At 51.0% G+C, this 7,646-nt stretch overlaps 1 long non-coding RNA gene across 2 annotated transcripts; it reads left to right on the top strand.

The window, feature by feature from the left end:
- Positions 1 to 5,465: 5,465 nt before the first annotated feature.
- Positions 5,466 to 7,404, top strand: LOC309330162. 2 transcript variants are annotated; one of them, XR_014151329.1, is made up of 3 exons: positions 5,466 to 5,572; positions 6,728 to 6,821; positions 7,383 to 7,404. It is a non-coding gene; the product is annotated as an uncharacterized lncRNA (long non-coding RNA). The 2 variants fall into 2 exon arrangements; XR_014151330.1 differs by lacking the exon at positions 7,383 to 7,404 and adding an exon at positions 7,306 to 7,322.
- Positions 7,405 to 7,646: the final 242 nt, after the last annotated feature.

Below are 7,646 nucleotides of genomic sequence, written 5' to 3'. Positions count from 1 at the left end.
ACCGGCAGCTGCTCTACAGTAACTTTACCATTGATCTTCAGCCCTTCCCCACCCAGTCCTGCGAGAGGCCACGTTCTGCACATCAGCAGAACCGGAACAAATGCATCTCCTGCATAAACCTGCTCAACTGCGGACATTTTTTAAAAAAATTGAATGCCCAAGGGAGACAATTGCCCAAATGCAGCAGCTAGCCAAGGTCACAGAGAAGAGCTGGCAAAAAACAAACAAACACCTGGCCTTTGCAAGAAGCCAAATCAAAACCCACAGGGAACAAGACCCTACTTGCCCGCACATCACCCCCCAAAACACGAGCATACTTCAAGACCCTGCAACCTGGGGAACAGCCAGCCAAACCATGCCTGCAAAAGCATCTCTGAGGGCCAAATTATCCCCTGGGGCATCCTTCCTAGGGCCACATGATGGTGGTGGGTGACGAGACACAAAAGTGGGTGGAACAGTGAATGTGAATTTTACCTTTGTCTGCAGGAACTCATACACACCTCTCTATATTCCATCCCAGCAGTCAAAAAAGCGCTATCAAGAGAATAAGCCAGGTAAAAAAACTGAGGTGTGTCCATGGAGGGTATGTAAGACCTGGAGAGTTACAAAGGCAATAAGGAGGCCTAGAGGGTTGCACTGCCTGAGACTCCCTGCCCCTGGTTTTCCTGCACTTCCCCATATTATATTCACAACAACCCAGCGCAGCCGGTTAGGCAGAGGGAGACCATAACTGGTCAAAGGTGAGCTTCCTGGCTGGCTGGAGATTTGAACCCCAGTCTCCCAGGACCAACACTTTAGCAACTGGCACAGTGACATTCACCTCTGCAAGCATGCACCCAGTCAGGAACAGCTGTGGGTTCAGAAAATGTTTTCTACCTCGGCGACCAGCACTTTCCTTCTGACATTTTCACTTGCGTAGGGATTCGAATCTCAAACGCAGGAAAGTAAGGTTGGAACCAACGTTTAAGGAATGGCAACAACTAGATCCACACACACACACACACAGTGTAGGATCTGCCACGTGAGCCTTTTACCACTACAGTGGTACCTCAGGTTACAGACGCTTCAGGTTACAGACGCTTCAGGTTACAGACTCCACTAACCCAGAAATAGTACCTCAGGTTAAGAACTTTGCTTCAGGATAAGAACAGAAATTGTGCAGCAGCAGCACAGCGGCAGCAGGAGGCCCCATTTGCTAAAGTGGTGCTTCAGGTTAAGAACAGTTTCAGGTTAAGAACGGACCTTTGGAATGGAAGGAGCTCATGCACCACACCAAAGGTGCGTTCAAGAAAGGACCATGTTGTGTAACTCTCCATGGCTGGAAGCATAAAAGCCCTGGAGCTGGATCAGGCCAATGGGGTTCACCTAGCCCACCATCCTGTTCTCAAAGTGGCCAAATAGATGCCTCTTTCAGGAAACCAGTACAAGAGTACAAGAGTCCTCTAGTTTCCAGCCACTGATATTCAGAAGCATTGCAGCCTCTGGCCGTGGAGACAGAGCACAGCCATAGTGGCTAGAAGCCCTCAGTAGCCTTCTCCCCCTCCATGAAATTTGCCCAATCCTCCTTTGAAGCGATCCAAGTTGGTGGCCATCACTGCCTGCTGTGGGAGGGAGTTCCAGAGTTTAACGATGCTGTGCATGATTAAGTCCTTTCTTTTATCCACCCTGAATCTCCCAGCATTCAGCTTCACTGGATGTCCACGAGTTTTAGTTCTATAAGGGAGGGAAACGTCTCTCTTTCCACTTTAGATGCAAGAGATAGGGAAGAAAACAGGAAGCGGCCATATACAGAGTCAGTCCCTTGGTCCATCGAGCTCCGCATTTGGCAGACGCTCCCTGGGGTTTTGAAATAATAATAATAATAATTTATTATTTATACCCCGCCCATCTGACTGGGTTAATCCAGCCACTCTGGGCGGCTTCCAATGGGATATTAAAATACAATAACCTATTAAACATTAAAAGCTTCCCTAAACAGGGCTGCCTTTAGATGTCTTCTAAAAATCTGGTACAGTGGTGCCCCGCAAGACGAACGCCTCGGAAGACGAAAAACTCGCTAGACGAAGGAGTTTTTCGTTTTCTTAGCCGCTTCGCAAGACGCATCTCCCTATGGGCTTGCTTCGCAAAACGAAGCTTGCCCTGCAAGCTCCGGGGATAGCGGGGAAGCGCAGCGCGTCTTCCCCGCTGTCCCCGGACCTCTTTTGAAGCAAGGGGCGGCAACGGGGAGAAGCGATTCTCCCCGCTGCCCCTTCCCTTGCTTTAAAACAGGTCCGGGGACAGAGGGGAAGGGGCGCGCGCCTTCCCCTTTGTCCCTGGAGATTGCGGGGCAGGCAACGGGGAGAAGCAATCTTCTCCCCGCCGCCCCTTGCTTTAAACAGGTCCGGGGACAGAGAGGAAGGCGCGCGGCATTCCTATGGGAAACCGTGCTTCACAAGACGAAAAACTCGCAAGAAGAAAAAACTTGCGGAACGAATTAATTTCGTCTTGCGAGGCACCACTGTATTTGTTTTTCTCTTTGACATCTGGTTGGGAGGGTGTTCCACAGGGCGGGTGCCACTACCGAGAAGGCCCTCTGCCTGGTTCCCTGTAACTTGGCTTCTTGCAGCGAGGGAACTGCCAGAAGGCCCTCAGCGCTGGACCTCAGTGTCCGGGCAGAACAATGGGGTGGAGACGCTCCTTCAGGTATACTAGACCGAAGAAGTTTCGGGCTTTCAAGGTCAGCACCAATACTTTGAATTGTGCTCGGAAACGTACTAGGAGCCAGTGTAGGTTCTCTCACCAAATGAGGCCTCTCACCAAGCCCTACCTGGTGATGCCCAGGATTGAATGCTAGAAGAATCAGGACGGATAGAAGGAAGTCCTCCTTCATGCAGCAGTTTTAAACTACAGAATTGCTCCCACAGGAGGCAGTGATGGCCACTAACTTGAAGGGACAAATTGGCGGAGGACAGAGTCATCAATGGCTACTACCCACACTGTGACTTTGCTCTGCCTCCGTAGGTGGAGAAAGCAGTACTTCTGAATACCAATTGCTGGAAGCCGCCAGAGGGGAGAGGGCTCTGGGCTCAGTCCTGACTTTGGGTATTTTGCACAGGCATCTGGTGGCCCCTGTGAGAACAGGATGCTGGACTAGATGGGCCCCCTTTGGCCTGATCCAGCAGGCTGTTCTTATGTTTAACCTGCAACATTCTACATGCAAAGCTGATGCTCTACTATCAAGTTGTGGTCCTTAAAATGCACATCCCTCCTCCAAGCTCAGAGATGGGGCTTCCCCAGGCTTTCCGCAGCTCGGGGGTGGGGCAATTTGATCAGGCTGCTCTCCGCTATCCAAAACCCGGCATTCCAGGCACCAGATAACATAGACAGCACTTGCTAATAATGTACAAAGCACACCAGTGGCGAGTTAGTGCAGAGGAGCAAAGACACCAGGCCAGGAATGCCTTAACGTGGGCTCCGGCTACCCCTATCAATTACAAATTTGAGGGGATGACACAGGCCCTCTGTCATTAGCAACTGCTAACATTTCTGTTTGCGCTGCAATTTCCAAGTCAACAGGTCTGGCCCGGGATCACGAAAACATCTGATGCGCATTCCCGGCGCTTACAGTTACAGAGCAGCTTGATAAATATTAACTTAGCGCTAGTCCGGCGTCACGAGAACAATTGCAATGGCTTTTTATATATCTTTTATCGCACACCGTCGGGAAAAAGGTGTTGCTGAACCAGGAGCAGAAAACCCACCCGCCCACGAACACTCTCTTGTCCCCGACCTCGGCTAAAATGCAATCCTGAAAGAGGGGAACGGGGAGGCACCTCCCCATCGCAGCTTCCCTTCTCATCATCACCGTGGGCCGGTCTGAAAGGGAAAGTTTTCAGTGCCGCCAATTAAAGGCACAAATTAAATCTTGCATCAAAGCTCGAGGCGCCAAGCCAAGCCTTTATGAACAAGGGAAGTTAAGAAGCGCCCCAGGGGGTTGAGGACAAGTGTTTAGAGGTTACCACAACACCGGCTTCTCCAGCAAGAGTGAAAACAAAGGAGATTTGCGACCGAAGGGGTGACAAAACAGGCAAAAACAAGGATGTGTCCACAAGAGAGGCAAAGCTGCAAGGCAGAAGGATGATGGGAAAGTGGGGGGGGTGTGGGGGCAGGGGTACCCGGAAGGATCCCAAAGAGGGTCAGAGAATCAAGGCTGCAGGGTTTAAGCCAGCAGGAGGGGGAAGAGGAAGGATCTGGGGAGTGAGAGAATTTCAAGAACCAATTTTATGGAACTCCCTTCCCTGCTGAACTTCCAAACTTTGTTTTCTTCCAGCAGACATTTAAACTGAGCTCTCATTTCATTATTTTAACCCATTTTTATTGACAACCATTTGGAGACCATTGTCATTAAGCGATAGATAATGGTAGAAATCAATGAAAGTGACTAAGATAAAAACCATGCAGGAAAGTTTTGAGAAAAGGCCACAAGGCGTACGCAGACCTTGAAGGCTGCGGGACCCAATAGGTCAGCAAGGCTGGGTGGTTCTTCAAGCTAAGAAACCATGAGTTTGGGGTGGGGGCTTCTAAGGTGGAAGGAGGAGAGAGAAGAGTCAGTAATGAGGGGCACAAGAAAGGGAATGGAAAGCACTGCTGGGAGAGAGGATTGGGGGAAAGCAGGAGGCTCAGGAGATCTGGGAGGAATGGCAATGAGGATGAGGCTTTAGGGTAGCTCATATGGGGGCGGAACAAGATCACACAGGAAGGCAGGGCTTTATGAAGTTGGGGCGGGGTTAAGGAAGCCTGAAGGTTCTAAAGGGGAGGGGCTAGGGGAGATTGAGGGCGGAGCCAGAGCAAATGGGAGGAGCCACAGAGGCTGAGAATTAACAATAAAAGTAACAACGCCCAGATTACTTTAGGACAGGCATGTCCAAAACCCGTTTTGGGGGCCTAATCCGGCCCCTTTGGCAGTTTATTTCCTGGGGTAAAATCCTTAAAAAAAAAAAAAAAACACCTCAACAACTTCAATCCTTAAAAAAAGTTAACAACTTTGGTCGGCCCTCGCGGCCCTTCACTTCATCAAATCCGGCCCTCTTTGAAAAAAGTTGGAAGATGGAAGAGGTAGAGAGGCAGGGGAGCAAGAGAGTGGGCGGAGCAAGATAGAACCCCGCCCCCATTTTAAAGGGGAGGGGCCAAGAGAAAGATCCCGGGGTGGGCAAGCTCCGAAAAAGGGAGGAGCAAAGGAAACCGTTCTACGAGGGGGGCGTGGCCGCGAGCGATCCCGAGGGAGGGGCGGGTGGTGGGCGTGGCGAGAGCGACCGTTCCCTCGGGCGTTCCGAAGGGGAGGGGCGCCAGGTGTGGCGTGATATTGAGAGGGGGAGGGGGCCGCCGTTTCGAGCGTTCGCGAGGGGGGGGCCGTTCGGAAGGGGCGTGGCCAGAGCGCGCGAGAAAGTTCTGAGGGGAAGAGGGAGGGCGCTCGACTCCCCCCGGCCGCCCTCAGTCTGAGGCGAGCGCCGCTTACCCTTGTCGTCGTCCGCCGCCGCCGCCGCCGCCATCCCGAGCTCCTCTCGCAGGGCCGCCGCCGGCTCTGAGGGGAAAGGTGGTGTGGAAAGTCGTCTTTTGAGGGGACTTCGTGTGTCCCCCCCCCCCCCGGCCGAGGGAGGACGAAGGGCGAAGACTCAGCCCAGGCCGCCCTACCGTCCCCTCACGGGTCTCCTCAGCCGCCCGAGACGGAAGAAAGCGCGGGCGGGTGGGATGAAACGCTGCGGAATTCAGTTAGAGAATTTAAAAAGTCAGGCGGGTGTGTGGAGATATGTCCCTTTCTCTCTCTCTCTTTCTTTCCCTCAGTCGCTTCTCTCTCAGTCGCTTTCTGCGCGTGTGCGCCACTCCGGAGCGTCCCGCCGCTCGCGCGCGCCCCCCGCCTTCGCCCCGGAACCCGAGTGCGTAGGCTGCGTTTTCCGCCCGGAGGCGTTTCAAGCGGGGACGGCGGCGGCGGCTTCCTTTCCCTTTCGCTCCCCCGCCCTCAGCCGGTCGCCGTTGTTAGGGCGAGCCAATGGGCGGGCTGGGCTGGGAAGGGGGGCCACGCCCACCGAGGGGGAGAGGTTCACGTGTCCCCCTCGGCCACGCCCACACGGAGGGGCGGGGGAGGGAAAGGAGGGAGTCGCCTCGGCCTCGTCACTTTCCCCCTCCTGCGGCTTAAAAAAAAAAAAGGGGGGGGGGAAATGCTTTATTTTCCTTTTTCTCTGATGGCTTGACCGGAAAGCGACTGATTAAAAAAACCTGACATTTTAAAGATGTTATTACTACTGTTCTATGAGGGCTTATCCCTTTAAAAAAATGACAAATTATGGAGGGCTTTGCCATGAAAAGCGCCCAATAAAATTCTCATTTTTTTGAGAGCTTGGTTGGCTCTGAAATGTCACCAAGAAATAAGTGTTTATATTTATTTATATTATACACATATACACATACACACCCCGTATTTTTCCGTCTATATGACTTTCCCATGTATAAGATGCCCCCTGTTTTGCGGGACTCAGATTTAAGAAAATATGGGGAGATATATCCATGTATAAGACGCCCCCTAATTTTTGACATTATTTTTTAGGGGGGGGAAACCTGGTCTTATACACAGAAATATATATATATAAATATTACTGGTCTGTAGTTGGGTTTGGCTGTGAAAATAATAAATTATATAATAAATTAATGACATAGATAACATATTTCTTTAGTATTTTCATTATACTTCCAGTGCAAAATCAAAGAAGAGCCTTGTGGCATCTTAGACCCACGCAATGTTGTTGACGGACATCAGATTCCGTGGAATGGCATCTGTTCCGTCAGAGGTAGGGAATGTTAACCTGCGTGGGCAGCTGTGTATTGTAGAAGCGTGGGTGTAGAGAGAGTGAGAGAACAGTTAATAAAATGCAAAAGAACCTGACAATCCATGACATGCCAGTCAAAGCCTTCCCCAACCTGGTGCCCTCCAGATGTTGTTGGACTCTTAACTCTCATCACCACTGACTGAACCCTGGCAATCCTGGCTGGGCTGGTGGGAGTCCCAACAAAGTACACGGGGCACCAGGTTGACAAATTAGCCCAATGACCATTCACCGTGAATTTTGCATTTCCTTGCCACTGTTTCTGCTGCTGAACTCCCACCTTCCATCAGATCCAGTCAGTATGGTCAGTGGACAGGAATGAGAATGAAATTGAGAGTCTAACAACATCTGGAGGGGCCACAAAGTGTTCCCCATCCCATCCCTGGCAGAGGGATTTCGACAACTCTCTGATTAATGAAAGTCTTATACCATCATGAATTTGTTACAGTGCAATCCTATGCCAGTTTGATCAGCTGTAACATCATCATCATCAACAACAACAACACATATCCCCCTCTTCCAAAGGAACCCAGGGCAGCAGGCAGACAGGTGATACAAACATCTGAAAGCATCTTTTAAACAATTCCAGTACAGATGCAAGACTGGGAAATATCTCTGCTTAAAAGGCTTGCTGGAAAAGGGAGATTTTCAGTTGGTGCCAAAATGACAGAGGTGGTGCCTTAAGTTCAAGGTGAGGCCTACTCACAGGTAAGCTTGGACCCTAGTCTTTGAAGCGTCACAATACTTGATTTTGCTGTGAACAGCAAAGCAATGCATACAATATCTCTT

This window comes from Podarcis erhardii (genome assembly GCF_964252035.2).
Source record: "Podarcis erhardii genome assembly, chromosome: 15".
Lineage (NCBI taxonomy): Eukaryota > Metazoa > Chordata > Lepidosauria > Squamata > Lacertidae > Podarcis > Podarcis erhardii.
This window is presented reverse-complemented; position numbering and strand designations above follow the sequence as displayed.